At 48.2% G+C, this 27,717-nt stretch overlaps 1 long non-coding RNA gene and 1 other non-coding gene across 3 annotated transcripts in view; both read left to right on the top strand.

Annotated features, from left to right (window-relative positions):
- LOC140411741 (uncharacterized) overlaps window positions 1–27,717 on the top strand; it is a 203,488-nt gene that overhangs the window by 104,278 nt on the left and 71,493 nt on the right. For both annotated transcript variants that reach the window (XR_011940982.1, XR_011940983.1), the window contains exon 2: window positions 22,211–22,347. This is a non-coding gene — a long non-coding RNA (uncharacterized lncRNA). The remainder of the gene's footprint in view (window positions 1–22,210; window positions 22,348–27,717) is intronic.
- trnaq-cug (transfer RNA glutamine (anticodon CUG)) lies at window positions 24,846–24,917 on the top strand. Its single transcript has one exon. It is a non-coding gene; the product is annotated as a tRNA-Gln (tRNA).

Below are 27,717 nucleotides of genomic sequence, written 5' to 3'. Positions count from 1 at the left end.
TGGCAACCACATCACAACAACATACCCAACTACCCTCCCGCCTTAGCTCCCGTATTCCCTGTCCTTATTTAACACTGCCATACCTCCCATTTTCTCCCCCCCCTGCCTTACCCCTCACTCCCCTTTCTGCTGACGTTCAGTTTTCCTTAAAGAAGTTGATGAACGGCTGCCACCTCCGAGCAAACCCGTGAGTTGAACCTCTCAAGGCGAACTTAACTTTTTCCAGCCTGAGAAGCCCCGCCATGTCGCTGACCCAGACTCCTGACTTTGGAGGTTCCGAGTCCCTCCATCCCAGCAAAATCTGTCTTGCACCATAGTGTTAATGCCCTCAGCGATGCTCCTCAGTGACTGGGCCATGCTCTGCAGCGCCTCAGCCACACCCACCTGCGACTGGGACAAGCTCCACAGTGCCTTGGCCGTTCCCATCAGAGTGGGACATGTCTCGCATAACCTCACCAAGGTCGGCCTGGTACTGGATGACATCCCCCAGCTAGTCGGACATTCTGCCGAGATACTCAGCCATGGCTGTCACCATCTGCGCGACGCCTTGGCCACCTTGGGTGGGATTCTCCGATCCCCCGCCGGGCCGGAGAATCCCCGGGGGGGCGGCGCGAATCCCACCCTGCCGCCTGCTGCCGTATTCTCCGGCGCCAGTTTCCGGGTGGGGGGGGCGGGGTTCATGCCACGCCGGACGGGGGCCGTTGGCAGCGGCCTCCCCCCGCCGATTCTCTGGGCCCCGATGGGCCGAGCGGCCGTCCATTTTTGGCCAGCCCCTCCGGCGTGGGTTGCGCATGGTCCCACATGGCGGGACCTGGCAGGTAAGTCGGCAGGGCGGTCCTAAGGGGGGCGCGGGGGGATCTGACCCCGGGAGGGGGGCCCCCATGGTGGCCTGGCCCGCAATCGGGGCCCACTGATCTGCGGGCGGGCCTGTGCCGTGGGGTCACTCCTTCCTTCCGTGCCAGCCCCTGAAGGGCTCCGCCATGGCCGGCGCGGAGAAGAGAGTGCATGCGCCAAAATATACCGGCCGGTCTGCACATGCGCGGAACCACGCCGGCGGTTCCGCGCATGCGCAAGATCACGCTGGCCCTTCGGCGCATCGTTGCCGGCTGGAGCGGCGCCAACCCCTCCTGCATCCACCTAGCCTCCGGCAGTTGACGCCGGAGTGGTTGGCGCCGGTTCTCCCGCCGGCATGGGGAATTAATCCCCAGAAGGGAGAATCCTGCTTCTTAACTCATGATGCCGACATCGTGAACCTGGCTCTCCACTGCGGTCACCACGCTTGCAGCATTGGCTTCGTTGCCACTCATTACCGATGCCATCTCCTGCGGCCTGAGCCTCTGGGACTCCTCTAAACGGCTATGGATCTGCTGGAGTGACGCTGACATCTCCCTCTGAACGTCCTGGTTGCTACCTATCCTCTCCATCAGCTCCAGGTACCTTTGTACCACAGGTTCAGAATCAGGCTGGTACCCAGCTGGGTCCTGGGATCCAGCAGCACTCCGGCTGCTTTCTCTCGCCTTGGGGTTCCTGCCTCCACCTGATGTGCTGCATCAGCAGTGTGGTTTCACCAGATTGTGCCCCAAATGCCTGTCTACTAACATGTCCCACCAGAGCCTCCGCGTGGCTTACCGATCTGTCCTTGGCCACTCGGTCACCTCCAGGGCACGTTCCTCGAAGGAAGTGAGGATTCTTATGTCTGGCACTCCTACGCCAGTCTGGGCCCTTTCCTGACAGTTATGGGAGAGCTTTTCCTGAGGAGTCACTGAGAGGTGTCACGTGCGTGGTTCACAGTGGTGGGGGGGCATTGGTTTCTATTCACTCCTGCTGTACGGTGTAGGTCGTTGAGCTTCTTGAAAATCGCTTATTGTCACAAGTCGGCTTCAAATGAAGTTACTGTGAAAAGCCCCTAGTCGCCACATTCCGGCGCCTGTTTGGGGAGGCTGATATGGGAATTGAACCGTGCTGCTGGCCTGCCTTGGTCTGCTTTAAAAACCAGCGATTTAGCCCAGTCCCTCTTCTTCCTGCACTGCAGGCCAGTCCTCCTGCCCGAGCTGACTGCTGCCACCACCTCATCCCCACTGACTGCCTTGTGGCTGATTCTCCGGGAGCCACGAGGGAACAGAACATCCCTCCTGGCCTCCACGGTATTTAGCAGCCTCCCCAGGTCAATATCTCCAAATCGTGGGGCCATTGTCCTGGGTGCCATTATTGGTGGGGTTGGCTAAGCAAGTGCCGGCGAATCAGTTGGCGAGCCTTCATTTGTGGCGAGAAGGCCGTGAGGCCTCATTAAGTGGATCAATTAACATTGAATTGTGTTGTCGGCCTCGCTTACAATATTGATAATGGTCATCATTAGACTTTTAATTCCAGATTTTTATTGAATTCAAATTTCATCATCTGCCGAGATTCGAACCTGGGTCCCTCGAGCAGTGCCCTGGGTGTCTGGATTACTAGTCTGGTGACAATTCCACTGCGCCACCACTTCCACTCTGCTGGAGGACATATTGCTGGACTGTTGTGAGAGCCTGCATGATGGCAGCAGTCTGAGTCGGCATGGAAACAAGCATGGATTTAAGACCATAAGACCATAAGACATAGGAGCAGAATTAGGCCACTCGGCCCATCGGGTCTGCTCCGCCATTCAATCATGGCTGATATTTTTCTCATCCCCATTCTCCAGCCTTCACCCCATAACCCCTGATCCCCTTATTAATCATGACCTCAAGACGGAAATGAGGAGGAATTTCTTTTCTCAGACGGTTGTTCGTCTTTGGAATTCTCTTTTCCTTCCAGCAGTAGAGGTTGGATATATTGAAGGTTTAGCTAGTCAGATTTTTGATTGAGAAGGGGCTGGCAGGAATGTGGATTTCTGCCCAGAACCAAATCAGCCACGATCTTACAGAATGGATGAGCAGCTCAATGGGCCGAATGGCATAAGCCTGCTCCTATTTCTTATGATCTTAGACTTTCATCTGAGCTTTCACGATAACACTGAGATGTTGGGTGTTTTCTGCCTACACTGTTTTTGGAAGCTGGGGTATCAGCCACTGGACGCTGCGGTATCATGGATACATAAAGTTGGCTAACACTTAAAGTTTAGAAGGAATAGGTTGTCAGCTCTCTGTGAAACCCTGTGCTAAGTCAGAACTCTACCCTTCCCTGCTCCTTGACAGTGACACAAGACAGGCCTGTCTATGCAATGAGCATCACTGTTTTCCCTCAGGTTACCCGTCTGCCCCTAAAACCCTGCCCATGGCGTCGCTCCTCCTTTCGACTGTCATTACTGTGGTCTCCAGCACCCCATATGGAACACCTGTGCCAAATGTGGGATATTTAACTAAGCCTTTCCCCTTCTGTCTTCCATGCATGGCACAGTAGCACAGTGGTTAGCACTGTTGCTTCACAGCTCCAGGGCTCCAGGTTCATTTCCCGGCTTGGGTCATTGTCTGTGTGGAGTCTGCACGTTCTCCCCGTGTCTGCGCGGGTTTCCTCCGGGTGCTCCGGTTTCCTCCCACAAGTCCCGAAAGAGGTGCTGTTAGGTGAATTGGACATTCTGAATTCTCCCTCTCTGTACCCGAACAGGCGCCGGAATGTGGTGACTAGGGGCTTTTTACAGTAACTTCAATGCAGTGTTAATGTAAGCCTGCTTGTGACAATAATAAAGATGATTATCATTATTATCAAGCCACCTGTTTTAATATAACCTGATAGATTAATTCTTTTGTGTTGCTAACTGTTTGAGACCCACATTATGAGCTGGAAGCAGAGCATTTCAAAGGCAGCTCAAGACAGCATGCATACACGAATTCAGATAGAAACACACTACATTACATACATTAGCCTGGAAAGTGCTGTGAGCAATGTTATCGCCCAATACTTATTATCCTTGCATTAAACTCCTTTCTGTTGCTTTATTAGAATGGCCCTGACGCAGTAAATAAGGAAGAACTGCTTTCACAGGCAGGAGAGTCAGTAACCAGGGGATGCAGATTAAAGATAATTGGCAGAAGAGCAGAGTTGAAGAGTGGAAGATTAAGATTCATTCTTTTCTCCACTGCGAGCTGTTATCAGCTGGAATACACTGTCTGTGAAAAGAATCATAGAATCATAGAAGTTTACAGCATGGAAACAGGCCCTTCGGCCCAACCAGTCCATGCCGCCCAGTTTTTACCATTAAGCTAGTCCCAGTTGCCCGCACTTGGCCCATAACCCTCGATACCCATCTTACCCATGTAACTATCTAAATGCTTTTTAAAAGACACAATTGTACCCGCCTCTACTACTACCTCTGGCAGCACATTCCAGACACTCACTACCCTCTGAGTGAAGAAATTGCCCCTCTGGGCCCTTCTGAATCTCTCCCCTCTCACCTTAAACCTATGCCCTCTAGTTTTAGACTCCCCTACCTTTGGGAAAAGATGTTGACTATCTACCTTATCTATGCCCCTCATTATTTTATAGACCTCTATAAGATCACCCCTAAGCCTCCTACGCTCCAGGGAAAAAAGTCCCAGTCTATCCAGCCTCTCCTTATAACTCAAACCATCAAGTCCCGGTAACATCCTAGTAAATCTTTTCTGCACTCTTTCTAGTTTAATAATATCCTTTCTATAATAGGGTGACCAGAACTGCACACAGTATTCCAAGTGTGGCCGTACCAATGTCTTGTACAACTTCAACAAGACGTCCCAACTCCTGTATTCAATGTTCTGACCAATGAAACCAAGCATGCAGAATGCCTTCTTCACCACCCTGTCCACCTGCGACTCCACGTTCAAGGAGCTATGAACCTGTACTCCTAGATCTCTTTGTTCTATAACTCTCCCCAACGCCATACCATTAACTGAGTAGGTCCTGGCCTGATTCGATCAGCCAAAATGCATCACCTCACATTTATCTAAATTAAACTCCATCTGCCATTCGTCGGCCCACTGGCCTAATTGATCAAGATCCCGTTGCAATCCTAGATAACCTTCTTCACTATCCACTGTGCCACCAATCTTGGTGTCATCTGCAAACTTACTAACCATGCCTCCTAAATTCTCATCCAAATCATTAATATAAATCACAAATAACAGTGGGCCCAGCACCGATCCCTGAGGCACACCACTGGTCACAGGCCTCCAGTTTGAAAAACAACCCTCTACAACCACCCTCTGTCTTCTGTCGTCCAGCCAATTTTGAATCCAATTGGCAACCTCACCCTGGATCCCGTGAGCTTTAACCTTCTGCAACAACCTACCATGCGGTACCTTGTCAAAGGCTTTGCTAAAGTCCATGTAGACAACGTCTACTGCACTGCCCTCATCTACCTTCTTGGTCACCCCCTCAAAAAACTCAATCAAATTTGTGAGACATGATTTTCCACGCACAAAGCCATGCTGACTGCCCCGAATCAGTCCTTGCCTCTCTAAATGCTTGTAGATCCTGTCTCTCAAAGAATACCTTCTAGCAACTTACCTACTATAGATGTTAGGCTCACCGGTCTGTAGTTCCCAGGCTTTTCCCTGCTGCCCTTCTTAAACAAGGGCACAACATTCGCTACTCTCCAATCTTCAGGCACCTCACCTGTGGCTGCCGATGATTCAAATATCTCTGTTAGGGGACCCGCAATTTCCTCCCTAGCCCCCACAACATCCTGGGATACATTTCATCAGGTCCCGGGGATTTATCTACCTTTATGCGCTTTCAGACTTCCAGCACCTCCTCCTCTGTAATACGCACACTTCTCAAGACATCACTATTTATTTCCCTTAGTTTCCTAACATCCATGCCTTTCTCCACCGTGAATACCGATGAGAAATATTCATTCAGGATCTCACCCAACTCTTGTGGCTCTGCACATAGATGTCCTTGTTGATCCTTAAGAGGCCCTACTCTGTCCCTAGTTACTCTTTTTCCCTTTATGTATCTGTAGAAGCTCTTTGGATTCTCCTTTGCATTATTTGCCAAAGCAATTTCATGTCCCCTTTTTGCCCTCCTGATTTCCCTCTTAACTCTATCTCGACAATCTCTATACTCTTCAAGGGATCCACTTGATCCCAGTTGTTTATGAACGTCATATGCCTCCTTCTTCTTTTTGACCAGAGTCTCAATATCTCGAGTCATCCAGGGTTCCCTACATCTACCAGCCTTGCCCTTCACTATAAAGGGAATGTGCTTACCCTGAACCCTGGTTAACACATTTTTAAAAGCCTCCCATTTACCAGCCGTCCCTTTGCCTGCCAACAGTCTCCCCCAATCTACCTCTGAAAGTTCCTGTGTGATACCATCAAAATTGGCCTTGCCCCAATTCAGAATTTTAACTCTTGGGCCAGACCTATCATTCTCCATAGCTATCTTAAAACTAATGGACTTATGGTCACTTGTCCCAAAGTGATCCCTCACTAACACTTCTGTCACTTGCCCTTCCTTATTTCCCAAGACGAGGTCAAGTTTTGCCCCCTCTCTAGTCGGTCCATCCACATACTGAATGAGAAATTCCTCCTGAATACACTCAACAAATTTCCCTCCATCCAAGGCCCTAATGCTATGGCTGTCCCAGTCAATGTTGGGAAAGTTAAAGTCCCCTACTATTACCACCCTATTTTTCTTGCAGCTATCTGTAATCTCCTTACATATTTGCTCCTCAATTTGCCGCTGACTATTTGGGGGCCTGTAGTACAGTCCTATCAAGGTGATCTCTCCCTTCTTATTTTTCAGTTCCACCCATATAGACTCAGTGGGCGAACCCTCGGATATATCCCCTCTAAGTACTGCCGTGATGTTCTCCCTCATCAAAAACGCCACTCCCCCTCCTCTCTTACCTCCTGTTCTATCCTTCCTATAGCATCTGTACCCCGGAACATTGAGCTGCCAGTCCTGCCCCTCCCTTAGCCATGTTTCAGTCATAGCTATAATATCCCAGTCCCATGTTCCCATCCATGCCCTGAGTTCATCCGCTTTGCCCGTCAGGCCCCTTGCATTGAAATAAATGCAGTTTAATGTAGGCTTTCCTTGCTCTCTGCCCTGCTTTCTCTGTTCATGCTTTACACACTCTCCCTTCCTGCCTTTTGTTTCGGTCCCCACTGACTTCCTACATCGGTTCCCATCCCCCTGCCACATTAGTTTAAACCCTCACCAACTGCACTAGCAAACACCCCCCCGAGAACATTGGTTCCGGTCCCACTCAGATGCAGACCGTCCGATTTGTACAGGTCCCACCTCCCCCAGAACCGGTTCCAATGTCCCAGGAATTTGAAACCCTCCCTCTTGCACCATCTCTCAAGCCACGTATTAATCCTAGCTATCCTGTCATTCCTACTCTGACTATCACGTGGCACTGGTAGCAATCCTGAGATTACTACCTTTGAGGTCCTACTTTTTAGTTTAACTCCTAACTCCCTAAATTCAGCTTGTAGGACCTCATCCCGTTTTTTTACCTATATCGTTGCCTATATGCACCACGACAGCTGGCTGTTCACCCTCTCCCTCCAGAATGCCCTGCAGCCGCTCCGAGACATCCTTGACCCTTGCACCAGGGAGGCAACATACCAACCTGGATTCTCGTTTGCGTCCGCAGAAATGCCTGTCTATTCCCCTTACAATTGAATCCCCTATCACTCTAGCTCTGCCACTTTTTCCTTTCCTTCTGTGCAGCAGAGCCAGCCATGGTGCCATGAACCTGGCTGCTGCCACCGTCCCCTGGTGAGCCATCTCCCCCAACAGTTTCCAAAACGGTAAATCTGTTTTGGAGGGAGATGACCGCAGGGGATCCCTGCACCGCCTTCCTACTCTTCCTCTGTCTGTTGGTCACCCATTCCCTATCTGCCTCAGTAATTTTAATCTGCGGTGTGACCAACTCACTGAATGTGCTATCCACAACTTCCTCAGCATCGCGGATGCTCCAAAGTGAATCCATCCGCAGCTCCAGAGTCGTCAAGCGGTCTAACAGGAGCTGCAGTTGGACACACTTCTTGCAGATGAAGGAGTCAGGGACACCAGAAGGGTCCCTGAATTGCCACATCTCACAAGAGGAGCATGACACGGGTCTGAGCTCTCCTGCCATGACTTAAACCTGAAGTTAAATTTGAACTACACTACACAGCTAAGAGAAAGTCAAAGAGAGAAAAGAAAAATCACTTACCAGTCACAAGCCAATCACTTACCTGCTGGCTGTGATGTAATTGCTCCCGAGACTCCCTCACAGGTCTGCTTCTCTGCACCTCCTTAAGATGAGCACCAAATTCCCTTAACTAGTTAATTAATTTACTTAAATAATTGTTTTTTTTTGGAAACTCAACCCCAAACACCAACCTCCAAAAAACACAGCCCTCACTCACCTCTTACCCGAACTCAGCCTTACCCAAACTCAGATACACTCTGTTTGCTTCCAGCACTCCGCTTCTAAAGGCACTTCAGCCACACCTTTTGTATCCTTCCTGATTTACAGTCAGCCAATAGGCCTGCTCCCAGAACTGAACTCCCGAAACTATGGACTCTCTGTGAACTCCCGCTGCTTTATGGACTCTCTGTGAACTCCCGCTGCTTTATGGACTCTCTCTCTGTGAACTCCCGCTGCTTTATGGACTCTCTCACTGTGAACTCCCGCTGCTTTATGGGCTAGCTGTGAACTCCCGCTGCTTTATGGACTCTCTGTGAACTCCCGCTGCTTTATGGACTCTCTGTGAACTCCCGCTGCTTTATGGACTCTCTCTCTGTGAACTCCCGCTGCTTTATGGACTCTCTGTGAACTTCCGCTGCTTTATGGACTCTCTGTGAACTCCCGCTGCTTTATGGACTCTCTGTGAACTCCCGCTGCTTTATGGACTCTCTGTGAACTCCCGCTGCTTTATGGACTCTCTGTGAACTCCCGCTGCTTTATGGACTCTCTCTCTGTGAACTCCCGCTGCTTTATGGACTCTCTGTGAACTCCCGCTGCTTTATGGACTCTCTGTGAACTCCCGCTGCTTTATGGACTCTCTCTCTGTGAACTCCCGCTGCTTTATGGACTCTCTGTGAACTCCCGCTGCTTTATGGATTCTCTGTGAACTCCCGCTGCTTTATGGACTCTCTCTCTGTGAACTCCCGCTGCTTTATGGACTCTCTGTGAACTCCCGCTGCTTTATGGACTCTCTGTGAACTCCCGCTGCTTTATGGACTCTCTGTGAACTCCCGCTGCTTTATGGACTCTCTGTGAACTCCCGCTGCTTTATGGACTCTCTGTGAACTCCCGCTGCTTTATGGACTCTCTGTGAACTCCCGCTGCTTTATGGACTCTCTGTGAACTCCCGCTGCTTTATGGACTCTCTCTCTGTGAACTCCCGCTGCTTTATGGACTCTCTGTGAACTCCCGCTGCTTTATGGACTCTCTGTGAACTCCCGCTGCTTTATGGACTCTCTGTGAACTCCCGCTGCTTTATGGACTCTCTCTCTGTGAACTCCCGCTGTTTTATGGACTCTCTGTGAACTTCCGCTGCTTTATGGACTCTCTGTGAACTCCCGCTGCTTTATGGACTCTCTGTGAACTCCCGCTGCTTTATGGACTCTCTGTGAACTCCCGCTGCTTTATGGACTCTCTGTGAACTCCCGCTGCTTTATGGACTCTCTCTCTGTGAACTCCCGCTGCTTTATGGACTCTCTGTGAACTCCCGCTGCTTTATGGACTCTCTGTGAACTCCCGCTGCTTTATGGACTCTCTCTCTGTGAACTCCCGCTGCGTTATGGACTCTCTGTGAACGTCCGCTGCTTTATGGACTCTCTGTGAACACCCGCTGCTTTATGGACTCTCTGTGAACTCCCGCTGCTTTATGGACTCTCTCTCTGTGAACTCCCGCTGTTTTATGGACTCTCTGTGAACTTCCGCTGCTTTATGGACTCTCTGTGAACTCCCGCTGCTTTATGGACTCTCTGTGAACTCCCGCTGCTTTATGGACTCTCTGTGAACTCCCGCTGCTTTATGGACTCTCTGTGAACTCCCGCTGCTTTATGGACTCTCTGTGAACTCCCGCTGCTTTATGGACTCTCTCTCTGTGAACTCCCGCTGCTTTATGGGAAGGCGAAAGACGATTCACTTGTAACATACAGAAAGGAAATGGGATAACGTGTGGGGCCAGGGTTGTTCAGGCCAATCAGCAGCTTTTCCAGTGAGGGGTGGGGGTAGTCAGTGCATGGGAGGAGGGTGGGGTGGGTGCGGCATTTCTGAGGATCACCCTCAGAGAATGGCCGGCAGAAATGACGCACCCACCCCCCCCACCCCCCCCCACAGCCCTCCCCCCTGATTTTCCAGCCCTCCCTGCCTCCACGCCCATTCCTGCAGACCCCATAAAATTCAGCCCTATAATTCTATGATCACCTAAAATAAATAGGTAAATACCTCCATTAAAATGACGGTGAAAGGAGTTCAGTGCAAGCACACTCAGCATTCTTTAAATATTACTGCTTTCAATAATTTGTAGACTATTTTATCTGAATCATATAGAGACCTAATTGCTTCAAGTGATCACCTATTCGTTGATTCTGGGGTGAAAGGACAGAAACCAGCTGAATAATAAGTGCAGATTTCTCTATTGAATGCTATAGATGGGGTGAGGGAAGCTTTAACCATTGCAAAGGATCCCAAAGGGCCACAATAATTGGAATAATGTTTATATTTATATGAATCGGAAGTCAGCAAAACAGTGAGGATTGATTACCTAATTAATTGAGTTCTCAAAAACACAGCACGGCTCTCAAATTGATCATTTTGAGTATAGATATTGCTGACCATGGCTTTTCGATAAATAAAATGCTAACACTGATGCTCAAATTTGAAGTCCGAGAGATTGCTGAGTGGGAAACGCAGTCTGCGATAACTGTCACCTGAGATTTACTGCACGGCTGCACAAAAATCATTTCCCCACTAGACCTGTTCCTGTTCTAACTCACCATCTGTTCAGATAGTGCGCAGTTGATAATTTATTATTCTGACACACCAATTGTTTAGAAATGACATGCTGATGACTGTTGATCCACATTTACAGTCATAAGTAATCGCAGCTCATTTCCATTCACACGAGGATACATATTACATTATTTTGGACATTCAGTTGTCAGACAATAAGCAATTCTCCAGCGTGGACAAATCTGCTTTTCCCTTCAACTGAGTTGTCTTTTTCAATCGAAGTGTCGCGCTGATGCGACGCATTATCGCACTTGGAATGGAGCTAAATTGTTCCATCTTTTTAACCTTGGACTGCTGACTTTTCTGTATCTGTATAAATGCAGCATCTTGCATTAATTGTCTCAAGGTCTTCTTCTGGTCACTTTGCAAATGGGACATTTGAGAACTTATGGACAATTCCAGTTCATCCTGATGGAGGTTACTTATGACGTGCAGGATCACACTAGTCACACTGAAAGGACAACAGGTTGAATCAAAATGAAATAAAGGAATACAAAGATCTCAGCTGTTTGGTTTGGTGGCTTCCCTTCAAAGGTGATCTGATGGGAGAAGCACTAAGTGTGGTAATGAGCGAGAATTGCCAGGTGCTTCCTGATGGCCGTCCCGGCGAGTATCTAACGGCAATTAGGGCCAGTATCGATGCCCCATGGGCTTCACGGCAAAAATGGCTGTCCCACCAGCTGATTCACCTGGACCGCGCCCGGTAGCTCCCCGCGAATGAGGGAGAGCAGTTCTTAAATCACTCCCTCCAAGCAAACCCCAGACAGTACGCAACCATGCCACCACACAGACCAGCCCCATGATTCGCAGATGCCGCCCTTGCCTGGCTGTTGGCTGCAGTGGAATCGAGATGCAACACCCTGTTTACCTGAGGAGGTAGGAGGATCAGTCACAGGTCAGCCAGGGCCACCTGGGAGGCACTGGCAGTGGCCATCAGCATGGGGAGTGTCATGAGGAGGACTGCTCGACTGGTGATTTTAGTCTGCATATCGATTTGGGCAAATCAAATTAGCCACAATACCGTAGAGGTGGAATTCCTGGAGTATATACGGGATGGCATTCTGCACCAGTATGTTGAGGAACCAACTAGAGAACATCCCATCCTAGACTGGGTACTGTGTAATGAGAACAGAATCATTGGCAATCTAGTTGCGTGAGATCCCTTGGGGATGAGCAACCATAATATGAGAGAATTTTTCATCAAGATGGAGAGTGAAGTAGTTGATTCTGAGACTAGGTCCTGAATCTTAATAAAGGAAACAATGATGAAATGAGGCGTAAGTTGGCTCTGATCGATTGGTGAACGTTACTTAAATGGATGACTGTGGATAGGCAATGGCAAACATTCAAGGAGCGCATGAGGGAGCAGCAACAATTGTTTATTCCTGTCTGGCACAAAAATAAAATGTGGCCACTCCATGGCTTGCTTACAAGGGAAATTAGAGATCGTAGTCAATCCAAGGAAGACGCATCCAAATTGGCCAAGAATAACAACAGGTTTGAGAATTGGGAGCAGGTTAGAATTCAGCAAAGAAGCACCAAGGAATTGAATAAGAAGGGGAAAATAGAGTACAGTAGCTTGCAGGGAACATAAAAACTGATTGTAAAAGTTTCTCTCGGTACGTGAGGAGAAAAAGTTGGTGAAGAAAAATGTAAGTTCTTTACAGTCAGAAACAGGGGAATGTATAATAGGAATGTATAATATTAAATAGGGAATTTAAGGGGAGGTCGTGCCTGACAAACCTGTTAGAGTTCTTTGAAGCGATAACAAATAGGTTAGACCAAGGAGAGCCAATGGATGTTATCTATCTTGACTTCCAAAAGGCCTTTGATAAGGTGCCTCACGGGAGACTGCTGAGTAAAATAAGGGCCCATGGTATTCGAGGCAAGGTACTAACATGGATTGACGATTGGCTGTCAGGCAGAAGGCAGAGAGTTGGGATAAAAGGTTCTTTTTCGGAATGGCAACCGGTGACGAGTGGTGTCCCGCAGGGTTCAGTGTTGGGGCCACAGCTGTTCTCTTTATATATTAACGATCTAGATGACAGGACTGGGGGCATTCTGGCTAAGTTTGCCGATGATACAAAGATAGGTGGAGGGGCAGGTAGTATGGAGGAGGTGGGGAGGCTGCAGAAAGATTTAGACAGTTTAGGAGAGTGGTCCAAGAAATGGCTGATGAAATTCAACGTGGGCAAGTGCGAGGTCTTGCACTTTGGAAAAAAGAATAGAGGCATGGTCTATTTTCTAAACGGTGACAAAATTCATAATGCTGAAGTGCAAAGGGACTTGGGAGTCCTAGTCCAGGATTCTCTAAAGGTAAACGTGCAGGTTGAGTCCGTAATTAAGAAAGCAAATGCAATGTTGTCATTCATCTCAAGAGGCTTGGAATATAAAAGCAGGGATGTACTTCTGAAGCTTTATAAAGCATTAGTTAGGCCCCATTTAGAATACTGTGAGCAATTTTGGGCCCCACACCTCAGGAAGGACATACTGGCACTGGAGCGGGTCCAGCGGAGATTCACACGGATGATCCCAGGAATGGTAGGCCTAACATACGATGAATGTCTGAGGATCCTGGGATTATATTCATTGGAGTTTAGGAGGTTGAGGGGAGCTCTAATAGAAACTTACAAGATAATGAATGGCTTAGATAGGGTGGATGTAGGGAAGTTGTTTCCATTAGCAGGGGAGACTAGGACCCGGGGACACAGCCTTAGAATAAAAGGGAGTCACTTTAGAACAGAGATGAGGAGAAATTTCTTCAGCCAGAGAGTGGTGGGTCTGTGGAATTCATTGCCACAGAGGGCAGTGGAGGCCGGGACGTTGAGTGTCTTTAAGACAGAAGTTGATAAATTCTTGATTTCTCAAGGAATTAAGGGCTATGGAGAGAGAGCGTGTAAATGGAGTTGAAATCAGCCATGATTGAATGGCGGAGTGGACTCGATGGGCCGAATGGCCTTACGTCCGCTCCTATGTCTTATGGTCTTATGGTCTTATGGAACAAAGAAATAGCTGAGCAAATAAATACATACTTTGGTTCTGCATTCACAAATGAGGACATAAATCAGATACCATACATTTTGGGGAGGAACAGAAGGAGATCAATATTAGTAGAGAAATGGTGTGGGGGAAATTGATGGGATTGAACGTTGATAAATCCCCAGGGCCTAATAATCTACATCCCAGGGTACTCAAGGAAGTGGCTCTAGAAATAGTGGATGCATTGGTGGTCATCTTCCAGGATTCTAGAGACTCTGGAACAGTTCCTGCAAATTAGAGTGTAGCTAATGTAACTCCACTATTTAAAAAGAGAGGTAGAGAGAAAATGGAATTATGGACCAGTCAGCCTGATATCGGGAGTAAGGAAAATTCTAGAATCCATTATAAAAGATTTTGTTAGAGAACAGTGGCAGGAGCGGAAAGAGTCAGCATGTATTTATGAAGGAGAATCATGCTTGACAAATCCACTGGAGTTCTTTGAGGGTGTAACTAGCAGAGTTGATGAGGGGGATCCTGCATAAGAGGTTAGTGTGTAAAATTAAAGTATGGTAGCACAGTGGTTAGCACTGTTGCTTCACAGAGCATGGGCCCCAGGTTCGTTTCCTGGCTTGGGTCACTATCTGTGTGGAGTCTGCACGTTCTCCTCGTGTCTGCGTGGGTTTCCTCCGGTTGCTCCGGTTTCCTCCCACAAGTCCCGAAAGATGTGCTGTTAGGTGAATTGGACATTCTGAATTTTCCCTCTGTGTATCCGAACAGTGCCAGAATGTGGCAACTGGGGGCTTTTCACAGTCACTTCATTGTAGTGTTAATGGAAGCCTACTTGTGACAATAAATATTATTATTATTACTAAAGCGTGTGAGATTAGGGGCAGTGTATTGACGTGGATAGAAAACTGGTTGGCATAGAGAAACAAAGAGTAGGAATTGATGAAACCTTTTCAAATTGGCAGGCAGTGACTAGTGAGGTACCACAAGGATTGGCGCTATAATCCCAGCTATTCACAATATATATTAATGATTTAGATGAGGGAACAAAATGTGATACCTCCAAATTTGCTGATGACACAACGTTGGGTGGGAGGGTGAGCTATGTGGGAGATGCAGAGGTCCTTCAGTGTGATTTGGACAATTTGAGTGAGTGGCCAAATGAATGGCAGATGCAGTATAATTTGGAGAAAAGTGAGGTTATCCACTTTGGGAGCAAAAGCGAAAAGGCAGACTATTATTCGAATGGCCATAAGTTAGGAGAAGAGAATATGCAACGAGACGTGGGTGTCCTCGTACACCAGTCACTGAAGGCAAGCATGCAGGTAGAGCAGGCGCTAAAGAAGGTAAATGGTATAATGGCCTTCATTCCGAGAGGATTTGAGCACAGGCGCAGGGATGTCTTGCTGCAATTATATAGGATCTTGGTGAAGCCACACCTGAAATATTGTGCACAGATTTGTTCTCCGAACCTTGTCTTTCAGCCGTCCTGAAAGGTCCAACTCCTCCTCGCCTTCATCCTCAGACAGGGCCACTTGTTCCTCCTTGTCCAATTAGAACGTCGCCCTGTTGATGTTCCAGGTTGTGGAGGGCACAGCAGACCAACACAAAGTGGGCAAACCTCTCGGGGTGTACTACAATGCATCACCAGAACAGTTGAGGCATTGGAACTGCATTTTCAGCGATTCAATGCACTGTTCAAGGACAGCGCGGGCCCCACATGGGCGTCTTTATGTTGGGTCTCCACACCAGTCTCCAGCCTCCGTACTGGCGTCATTAGCCAGGACCTCACCGGGCACCCCTTATTCCCCAAAGCACGGATGCACATGTGGGCTGTAGGCTGGGATATGCCGCACAAATCCCCGCTCGAACCCTAAGCATGGTAGCACAAGTGGATAGCACTATTGCTTCACGGCGCCAGGGTCCCAGGTTTGATTCCCCGCTGGGTCACTGTCTGTGTGGAGTCTGCACGTTCTCCCCGTGTCTGCGTTGGTTTCCTCCGGGTGCTCCGGTTTCCTCCCACAGTTCAAAGATGTGCAGGTTAGATGGATTGTCCATGATAAATTGCCCTGAGTGACCAAAAAGGTTAGGAGGGGTTGTTGGGTTACGGGGATAGGGTGGAAGTGAGGGCTTAACTGGGTTGGTGCAGACTCGATGGGCTGAATGGCCTCCTTCTGCACTGTATGTTCTATGTTTTATGTTCTATGCTCTAAGTATAAAGGTTCAGAGGAGTGGTGACATTGACCATCACCAGGAGCGGGTATCCTCCTCCTTCACGTGGTGCCAAGGCTGCAAGGAAATGGCACAGGTGCCGCACCATCCACTTGTTGAGGCGGAGTTTCCTGCAGCACACACTGTCCAACATCTCCTCAAATGACCAGCGAGGACGCCGTACAACTTGCACCGTTACCGGCCTCCTCCCCGCGTCCCTCCCCGGGGGAATGAGCGGCCGAGTCCTCAGGATGTGGAGTGGGCCCCTGCACACGGGCCACCGCCTTCAGCCTCCGTCAACGCTTCTGCCACTTACTTCTCTGGCATCTTGCCGCCTGGCCTGCCACCAGCACCACGAGGACAACTGCTGCGGACTCCACAATATCATCCATTATGTGACATCTGTAAGGAATTGGAGAGTGTGAGAGACCGACAATCAGTATGGCTTCCAACCGGGGACCCTCGGGACCCCCAAGCCTTACATTTCCTGCCAACTCATAGGATGCCATCTCATGAGCTCGTCATGCTGGGGGACCCCATCTTGCACACACACACAGCCGGTCTCAGCAGGGGGCCCTGGGCACCAGACCCCAGACCTCTGCCAGGATCAATACTTGGACCAGCCTCAGGTTGCCTCTCTGCTCCACACTTCCACCCTCTAGTCCCAGGGATATACCCAGTGCTGAGGGAAAGTGCCCAGGCCTCACAGTTTGATTGAGATGCCAGTCAGTAACACTCGCCTGCAACATGGCACGTCCACCCACGGGAAGCCAATCAAGCTGTGCAGGGCTTGTGTGCCCTGTGCAGATTATCCGATTTCAAAGAGGGCTACTCACCTCCTCTGATCCCCTCATCAACCACTGCGCTAGCTTCATGGTTTTAAAAGGTGTGTTAAAGGGCATCCATGTGACTGCTCGCTGGGGAGCCGGCTGGGTGTGGGTCCGTCAAAATAATGATTGGCCTTAATTGGTGATTAGATTTAGATTTTAGATTTAGATTTATTGTCACATACACTGGGGTACAGTGAAAAGTATTGTCCCGTGTGCAGTTCAGGCAAATTACTCCATGCACGTGAAACAGAGGATATACGATAAATACACAATGGAAATACATAGACATGGATGTCAGGTGAAGCATACAGAGTATGGTGCTACAACAGCCAAAAAGATGCACAGACAGATCAGTTCAGTCCATAAGAGGGTCATTCAGGAGTCTGGTAACAGCGGGGAAAGAGCTGATTTCGAACCTGTTAGTGCGTGTTCTCAGACATTTGTCCCTCCTGCCCGATGGAAGAGGTTGGAAGGGAGAATAACCTGGGTGGGAGAAGTCTTTGATTATGTTTCCCACTTTCCCAAGGCAGCAGGAGGTATGGAAAGAGTCATTGGATGGAAGGCGGGTTTGTGTGATGGACTGGGTTGTGTTTATGGCTCTCTGTAGTTTTTTTATGGTCTTGGACCGAGCAGTTGCCATACCAGGCTGTGATGCAATGAGAAAGGATGCTTGCTGTGGTGCACCTGCAAAAATTGGTAACAGCAAATGTGCCATGCCGAATTTCCTTAATTTCCTGAGGAAGTATAGATGCTGTTGTACTTTCTTGGCCGTAGCTTTGATGTGGGTGGACCAGGACAGATTGTTGGTGATGTTCACACCTAGGAAATTGAAGCTGTCAACCATCTCCACCTCGGCATTGACGTAGACAGAGGAGTGTACGAAACTTTGCTTCCTGAAGTCGATGAGCAACTCCTTAGTTTTGCTGACGTTGAGAGAAAGATTGTTGTCATTGCACCATGCCACTAGGTTCTCTATCTCCCTCCTGTACTCTGACACAGCGTTGTTTGAGATCTGACCCACGACGGTCATGTTATCAGCAAACCGGTAGATGCAGTTGGAGCTGAATTTTGCCACACAGTAATGTGTGTATAAGGAGTATAGTAGTGGCCTAAGAACACAGCCTTGCAGGGCCACAGTATTGAGGAAAATCATGGAGGAGGTGTTGTTGTTTATCCTTACTGAATGTGGTCTGTGTGTCAGAAAGTCGAGGATCCAGTTGCAGAGGGAGGAACCACGTTCGTGGTTTTGGAGTTTGGACATGAACTTGGCTGGGATTATTTTGTTGAAGGCGTGGCTGTAGTCAATGAATGGGATCTGACGTCGGAGTCCTTGTGGCGATATGCTCCAGGGATGAGTGTAGCACCAGGGAGATAGCATCTGCTGTGGACTGGTTGTGGCAGTATGTGAATTGCAGTGCGTCAAGGTATTCTGAAAGGGTGGAGTTGATGTGTCTCATGACTAACCTCTCAAAGCACTTCATAAGGATAGATGTCAGGGCCACCGGTCGGTCGACATTGAGAGATGTTGCCTGGTTCTTCTTTGGTCTTCTTAAAACAGTGGGAATCTTGGAATGGTGGAGGGAGAGGTTGAAGATATCCGCGAACACACCCACCAGTTGGTCTATGCAGGATCTGATTTCATGACCAGGGTCTCTTTCAGGACCCATTGCTTTCTATGGGTTCACTTTCGAGAAGGCTTTCGAAGCTGTGTCAGTATGTATGGGTGTGTCTGAGTCTGTTGGGGCAGTTGACAATGGTTCATTGGCTTCCTGCTCGGAATGAGCATAGACTGCATTGAGTTCATCGGGGATGGGTGCTCTGTTGCCAGAGATTCTACTCGGCTTTGCTTTGTAGCCCATTATTTTGTTTAAGCCTTGCCAAACGAGAGTCCATGTCATTCGTCTGGGACTCTAATTTGGTCTGGTATTGTCTCTTGGCATCGCTGATGGCGTTGGGGCGCTCGTATCTAGATTTTGTGTATAGGTCAGGGTCAGCTGTCTTGAATACCATCAGACCTGAACTTCGCTGTTCGCCGCATTATAGGAAGGATGTGGAAGCATTGGAAAGGGTGCAGAGGAGATTTACCAGGATGTTGCCTGGTATGGAGGGCAGATCTTATGAGAAAAGGCTGAGGGACTTGAGGCTGTTTTCGTTAGAGAGAATAAGGTTAAGGGGTGACTTAATAGAGGCATACAAGATGATCAGAGGATTAAATAGGGTGGACAGTGAGAGCCTTTTTCCGCGGATGGCGATGGTTAGCATGAGGGGACATAGCTTTAAATTGAGGGGAGATAGATAAAGGACAGATGTCAGAGGTAGGTTCTTTACTCAGAGAGTAGTAGGGGCATGGAATTCCCTGCCTTCAACAGCATCAAGGGCATTCAAATGGTCATTGGATAAACATGTGGATGATAAGGGAATAGTGTAGATGGGCTTTAGACTTGTTTCACAGGTCGGCACAACATCGAGGGCCGAAGGGCCTGTACTGCGCTGTAATGTTCTATTCAATTCTATTCTATTCACTGGAAAGTGGATCTCCTGGTTAAACCATGGTTTCCGTTTGAGAAAGGCACTCACTACCTTCCTTGGCATGCAGTCTTCGACACACTTACTGATGAAGTCTATGACAGTGGTGTTATACTCGTCGAGGTTGGCCGCTGAGTTCTTGAATATGAACCAGTCATTGGTTTCCCGCCATGTCTCTTCTAGGCAGGATCCAGATCCCACCAACCAGGAGCAGGCCGGTTAGATTGGAAACCAATGAGCTCCCTGCCCAGCACAGTTTCAATTTTGGCCTCTTCCACGTTCTAACCAGTTCGCATGGATCTGCGCCGAGATCGCGCCCATTCTGTCAATATTTTGTGAATTGAGAAGAACCCAATAATTGATTTTGTCTCCTCCCCCTTAATGTGATGTGGGTATCCCTGGCAATGCCAGCATTAGTTGTCCATCTCTAGTTGTCCTTGAACTGAAGGTAGGCTACTTCCAGTTTGGAATCATATGTAGACAATGTGAATCCCATTAGTCCAGATAGGCGCGTCACGAGGCATAATTCCAAAAAATATTAATAGATCAGATCATAGAATTTACAGAGCAGAAGGAGGCCATTCGGCCCATCGAGTCTGCACCGGCTCTTGGAAAGAGCAGCCTACCCAAGGTCCACACCTCCACCCTATCCCCATAACCCCATAACCCAGTAACCTCACCCAACACTAAGGGCAATTTTGGACATTAAGGGCAATTTAGCATGGCCAATTCACCTAACCTGCACATCTTTGGACTGTGGGAGGAAACCGGAGCACCCGGAGGAAACCCACGCACACATGGGGAGAATGTGCAGACTCCGCACAGACAGTGACCCATTGAACCTGGGACCCTGGAGCTGTGAAGCAATTGTGCTAACCACAACGGTACCATGTTGCCCACTTTTTTTTCCCAATTTGGAATAATTTTATTTGGAAGTATAGATTATAAAATTGAAAATAAATCGTTGTACACTTTATTTGGACAAAAAGAGGGAAAAATTAGTAAGTGCTATTTTCTGATTCTCCTGTTCAGCTAAAAATCTTTCATAGGTAGCTATTAATTTCATCCAAATGACTCGGTTATAAAATATCTTTAATAAATTGTGGATAATATGAAAACATGAGAACAGATCAAAATGATCACAAGATACAACCATAATTAAAAAATCTAAATTAATGGTTTTTGAAGATAAGACAACAAATTCAGGGCAGCAGTTCTGGTCCAGTGTAAATTTGCCAGCTGTTGATGCTATCCTTTAGAATTCTTCCATTCCAAATTGATATGCACCAGTTCTTTGTAGGATTATAGATCAGGGTGATGAGTTTGGCTGGGTAGATCACTCATCAATTCAAGTTCCAACACCTACCGTGCTGGGATGGGAACCCTGTTCCCATAGACAATTAGCCTGGGCCTTTGAATCACTCAGCCAGTGACAGTACCATTACACCATCATCTCACCAAACGCAGTGGGCAGTATCAAATTTAACTCCTATCTCAAAGATACAAAATACATTTACCCATGACCGATAATTGTACCAAATGTTCTAAGGTATGTGTTAACACAAATTCTGACCAGTTCCTCAAATCTTCCATTCAATAAATAACTTTTGCTTTTAGACCACTTTTAAAAAAAATTTTGCATACCCAATTCAGGGGCAATTTACTGTGGCCAATCCACGTGGCTTGCACATTTTTCGGTTGTGGGGGCGAAACCCATGCAAACACAGGGAGAATGTGCAAACTCCACACTGACAGTGACCCAGAGCCAGGATCGAACCTGGGACCTCGGCACCACGAAGCAGCAGGGCTAACCCACTGCGCCACCATGCTGCCCTGCTTTTAGCCTACTGTGGATTAGTGGGAAATCTGTTTAAATTTGCAGCTTTCTTCTGTGATGATTTATGATATTCTGAAGACAACATTTTAAATTGAGTTTAATCCAGATAAATGTGAGGTAATCCATTTTGGTAGGTCTAACACAGAGGGGAAATATACCGTAAATGGCAAAACTCTTCGGAATATAGAAAGTCAGAGCAATCTGGGTGTGCAGGTCCACAGATCTTTGAAAGTGGCAACACAAATGGACTAGGTAGTCAAGAAAGCATACGGAATGCTTGCCTTCATTGGACGGGGCATTGAGTATAAAAACTGGCAAGTCATGCTACAGTTGTATAGAACCTTGGTAAGGCGGCACTTGGAATATTGCACCCAATTCTGGTCTCCACACAACCAGAAGGAGGTGGAAGCTTTTGGACTTATTCCTGGGATGGCAGGACTGACTGACTGATGGCAGGAGGGGAGATTGAATCGGTTAGGATTTTATTCGCTGGAGTTCAGAAGAATGAGGGGGGATTTCATAGAAACCTATAAAATTCTAACAGGACTGGACAGGGTTGATGCAGGAAGGATGTTCCCGATGGTGGGTGTGTCCAGAACCAGGGGTCACAGTCTGAGGATATGGGGTAAACCATTTAGGACAGAGATGTGGAGACATCTCTTCACCCAGAGAGTGGTGAGCCTGTGAAATTCATTACCACAGGAAGCAATTAAGTCCAAAACATTGTATGGCTTGAAGGAGCAGTTAGATATAGCACTTTGGGCAAAGGAGTCAAAGGTTTTAGGGAAAAGCGGGATAGTCTATTGAATTGGATGATCAGCCATGATCATAATGAATGGCAGAGTGGGCTTGAAGGACCGAATGGCCTCCTCCTGCTCCTGTTTTTTTCTGTGTTTCTAGGCGAGTCCACGGTAGGACAAAGCAGTACTGGCGTGAGCTCCAGGACCTCGAATGAGCAACCCATACAGAAATATAACATTGAATGACAAAGCAAGTGGGATTCTGAGGAGCAAACAGGCTCACCTGTCACATCAAAGGTAAGCAAAATGGTAGGTCACGAAGGTCGGCTGGCTTGGGTCCCAAAGGACTTGTGGTTGGTTAAAATGGGTCCCCAGAAAAAAAAAGTCTGAAAAACACTGTTTCAAAGGATGTGAGGCAACCCGCCTCTACCACCCTCCCAAACAGTGCATTCCAGACCAGCACCACCCTCTGGGTAAAAACGTTTTTCCTCAAAGAGCCCTTAAACCTCCCACCCCTCACCTTGAACTTGTGTCCCCTTGTAACTGACCCTTCAATTAAGGGGAACAGCATTTCCCTAGCCACCCTGTCCATGCCCCTCCTAATCTTGTACACCTCAATTAGGTCAGCCCTTCCAGTGCAATCACATCCTTCCTATAATGTGGTGACCAGAATTGCACTTAGTACTCCAGCTGTGGCCTCACCAAAGTTCTATACAACTCCAACATGACCTCCCTGCTTTTGTAATCTATGCCTCGATTCTTAAAGTCCCATATGCCTTTTTCGCCACTCTATTAAGCTGCCCTTCTTCCTTTCGAGATCTATGGACAAACACGCCAGGGTTCCTTTGTTCCTCGGAACATCCCTGTGTCAGGTCATTCATTGAATACGTCCTTGTAAAATTACTCCATCTAAAGTGTAACACCTCACACTTTTCTGGGTTAAATTCCATCTGCCACTTTTCTGCCCATCTGATCATCCCGTCAATATCTTCCTGTAACCAAGGCACTCAACCTCACTGTAAACCACCCGGCCAATCTTTATGTCATCCGCAAACGGACTGATCCGAAGAGCAGAGAGGTGATGCTGGAGCTGTATAAAACACTGGTTAGGCCCCAGAACTGTGTACAGCTCTGGTCACCACACTATCACACTATAGAAAGGAAGTGACTCCACTGGAGAAAGAATATGGGAGATGCACCTGAATTTTGCCTGGGCTCGATTGTTTCAGCTATCAAGAGATAGGCTGGGGTTGTTTTCCCTGCAGCAGAGAAGGCTGAGGGAGGACTTGATTGAGGTGTATAAAAGGGACATAGACAGAGTGGATAGGAAGGTACTTTTCCCCTTCGTGGAGGGGGTCAATAACCAGGGTACATAGATTGAAGGTAATGGGCAAGAGGATTAGGGGAGATATGAGGAAAACCTTTGTCCCCCAGAGGGTGGATGGAATCTGGAACTCACTGCCTGAAAGGGTAGTAGAGGCGGGAACCCTCACGACTTTTAGGAAGTATTTAGATGAGCACTTCAAATGCTATAACATACAAGGCTATGAACAAAGTGCCGGAAAATGGGTCGTCGTGGATGAGATGGGCTGAAGGGCCATTTCTATGCTGTAAAACTCCATGACTCTAAGGGCAGGATTTAAGGACCACGCTGCCAAGCTACCGGTCCCGCCGTTGTCAACGGGATTTCCCATTGACAGCACCCCTTGTCGCCGGGAAACTCATGCACCGGCATGGAACTGGAATTTCCCGCTGGCGTGAACAGCTGGTGAATACCTCCCTCAAACTCCCCATTTCCCATTACTAACCTAAAAGGACTGACCTCCCGCTTTCGGTCACAATGGAAAGACTTCGGCCTGGGTCGTTATATTCAGCCCATTGTTTCCATAATTCTTTTTTGAGGGAATTTCTCTTCATCTTGATTGGATTGTTCTGCAACTGGATGCAAAATGTCAATTTTACAGACATGTCCAGAAGGAAAGTGGAAGATGGCCATTTAACACTTCGGGGTGGGATTGGGTGGAAGAGGGAAAATCTTTGGAAGCCTGTAGAGAAAACATTTGAAAGGAAAAATGATTTGAAGAAAATTAGAAACCTTACTGTTGTGGAATGACGTGGATTTTAATGTATTCCATGAAAGAATTCTTCAGTTTAATTAATGGAGATCAGTGAGAAAATCAAGGATATCTTAGGAATTGTGATCCTGGAATGAAAAGATGTTGCATTTCACAATGTCAAAATTGAGTTGCTGGAACCATTCCATATCAGGAACCTTTACTGCTTGAGATCAAAATCACATTCAAGACGATAGCGTCTTTATTTTAACAGATGCCATTTTGTTACCGCTCAGCATTTGAGTGCTGTACTGTGTCTGACAAGATGCCTAAAAAAGCAAGGCTACAATGTTGTGTTGTTGGACATGTTAATCCTGAGCTCTGGACTAATAATCTAAGGAAAACAAATTAAAAAGGCACCATGGCAATGGAATTCGAATTCAATTGAAATAAAAACACAGGTACATAGCAGCAAAAGGTGACCATCCACCCCTCCAGTCTATTCTGCCATTTAAAGAGGTTGTGGCTACCTATAACCCAACTCCCTCCTGATCTCTCAATATTCTTGGCTATCAAAAAGCAATCAATCTAAAATTTAATGTTGTCACTTGAACTAGCACCTGGTACCTTTTGGAGAAGGAAGTTCCAGGTTTCTGTTCTACTTTGCATGAAGAAGTGTTTCCTGACTTCTCTCCTGAATGGTTTTGTTCTGATTTGAAGAAATTTATCCTCGACGGCTGGGGTTCCATGGTATAATGGTGAGCACTCTGGACTCTGAATCCAGCATTCCGAGTTCAAATCTCGGTGGAACCTTTCCTCTCAAGAAAGCATACGGAATGCTTGTCTTCATTGGACGGGGCATCGAGTCTAAAAACTGGCAAGTCATGCTACAGTTGTATAGAAACTTGGTAAGGCCGCACTTGGAACATTGCACACAATTCTGGTCACCACACTGCTAGAAGGATGTGGAGGCTTTGAGGGTGCAGAGGAGGTCTAGCTGGATGTTGCCTGGTCTGGAGGGTGTTAGCTATGTGGAGAGGCAGAATTGACTCGGACTTTTTCATTTGAAAGATGGAGGTTGAGGGGTGACCTGATAGAGATCTACAGGATTAATAGGGGCCTGGATAGAGTGGACGGGCAAGCACCCTTTCCCAGGGTGAAGGGGCCAGTCACCAGGGGGCATAGGTTTAAGGTCCGTGGGGCAAAGTTTAGAGGAGATGTGCAAGGCAGGTTTTTTACCCAGAGAGTGGTGAGTGCCTGGAATGCGTTGGCAGGGGAGGTTATGGAAGCAGATACATTAACGGCATTCAAAAGGCATCTTGAGAAACTCATGGATAGGATGGGTATAGAGGGATACGGCACAAGGAAGTGCTGAGGGTTTTGGCAAAGATTGGTATCATGACTGGTACAGGCGTAGAGGGCCGAAGGGCCTGTTCCTGTGCTGTATAGGTCTTTGTTCTTTGTTCTTTGAAATGAAAATCGCTTATTGTCACAAGTAGGCTTCAAATGAAGTTACTGCGTAAAGCCCCTAATCGCCACATTCTGGCGCCTGTTCGGGGAGGCTGGTACGGGAATTGAACCGTGCTGCTGGCCTGCCTTGGTCTACTTTCGAAGCCAGCGATTTAGCCCTGTGCTAAACCAGCCCCTCCGCCACCAGAGGAAGACATCTCCCTCTTGTTAGGAAAGCAAAGGTAGCTTTAAGAGATTTATATTTGTACTGGTAAACATTAGAAATAAGGCATAGTGTGTTTAATTTAATGTTTCTGTGCCTGGAAAGGTAAAATTTGTAGTTGGATTTATGCTGGACAAAGGAGTTTGTATGTATGGGGGTTGGTTAAGTCTCAACTGTGTTTCTATTTTGCTTAGTGTAGAATCCACCAAAGTGGCATGCATAGACCAAGCAGGTAGAAATCAAAAGTAAGGCTTATTTACGCTGGACAAGAACCCCCACCTCCAGAAGAGTCTCGCTCCTTGACCAGGGTGTGAAGAATAAATAGGCCAGCAGAGGTATGCGGGCATTGCTTAGCAACTGGAGGCTCTTGTAAGGTAAAAAAACTTTTCAGTTTTAGTTTCAACTGGAAATATTGCAATTGGAGACAGGAAACTGGGGACCGAACAGCTCTCAGCTCTGCCAGGAGTAGCTGGATAGAACAATGGAGTTTCAAAGATGGAAGTTTCCGATGGAACAAGATACAATCTAGACAAGATACAATCTAGCAGGGGCAGCACGGTAGCATTGTGGATAGCACAATTGCTTCACAGCTCCAGGGTCCCAGGTTCGATTCTGGCTTGGGTCACTGTCTGTGCGGAGTCTGCACATCCTCCCCGTGTGTGCGTGGGTTTCCTCCGGGTGCTCCGGTTTCCTCCCACAGTCCAAAGATGTGCAGGTTAGGTGGATTGGCCATGATAAATTGCCCTTAGTGTCCAAAATTGCACTTAGTGTTGGGTGGGGTTACTGGGTTATGGGGATAGGGGAGAGGTGTTGCCCTTGGGTAGGGTGCTCTTTCCAAGAGCCGGTGCAGACTCGATGGGCCGAATGGCCTCCTTCTGCACTGTAAATTCTATGATAACCAAGGAATTGGGTCAGAAAGAATGTCTATGATGGCTGGAGTTAAGAGAACAGACTAATATATTGTTCAGAAGAATTCAAGAAAGAATAAACAATTGTTCTGAGTTAGACAGACTGCAAACAAATTGCACTAACACGATTTAAAGTGGGGCTGCAGGCTTAAGAGATAAATGAAATGTTTGATGCCATTTTACGAGAATCTGAAAATCACAGCTGTCAAGACAAAGACATCCAAAAAGAGGTGTAAATGCTCAACTTAATGTGCTGTTAAAAATGGAGCAAAAGCTTTGCTAAAAGTGTCATTTTGAACACCTGGGGCGAGATTCTCCGGAAACGGCGCGATGTCCGCCGACTGGCGCCCAAAACGGCGCAAATTAGACGGGCATCGCGCCGCCTCAAAGGTGCGTCCGCATCTTTGGGGGCCGAGCCCCAACCTTAAGGGGCTAGGTCGGCGCCGGACGAATTTCCGCCCCGCCAGCTGGCGGAAAAGGCCTTTGGTGCCCCGCCAGCTGGCGCGGAAATGACATCTCCGGGCGGCGCATGCGCGGGAGCGTCAGCGGCCGCTGACGGCATTCCCGTGCATGCGCAGTGGAGGGAGTCTTTTCTGCCTCCGCCATGGTGGAGACCGTGGCGGAGGCGGAAGGGAAAGAGTGCCCCCACGGCACAGGCCCGCCCGCGGATCGGTGGGCCCCGATCGCGGGCCAGGCCACCGTGGGGGCACCCCCGGGGCCAGATCGCCCCGCGCCGCCCCCCAGGACCCTGGAGCCCGCCCGCGCCGCCTTGTCCCACCGGTAAGGTAGGTGGTTTAATCTACGCCGGCGGGACAGACATTTTAGCGGCGGGACCTCGGCCCATCCGGGCCGGAGAATCGCGCGGGGGGGCCCACCAACCGGCGCGGCGCGATTCCCGCCCCCGCCGAATCTCCGATGCCGGAGACTTCGGCAACCGGCAGGGGCGGGATTCACGCCAGCCCCCGGCGATTCTCCGACCCGGCGGGGGGTCGGAGAATCTCGCCCCTGGTCTGGATTTCAGAATGTAAATCAC

This window comes from Scyliorhinus torazame, chromosome 4 (assembly GCF_047496885.1).
Source record: "Scyliorhinus torazame isolate Kashiwa2021f chromosome 4, sScyTor2.1, whole genome shotgun sequence".
NCBI classification, from domain to species: domain Eukaryota; kingdom Metazoa; phylum Chordata; class Chondrichthyes; order Carcharhiniformes; family Scyliorhinidae; genus Scyliorhinus; species Scyliorhinus torazame.
This window is presented reverse-complemented; position numbering and strand designations above follow the sequence as displayed.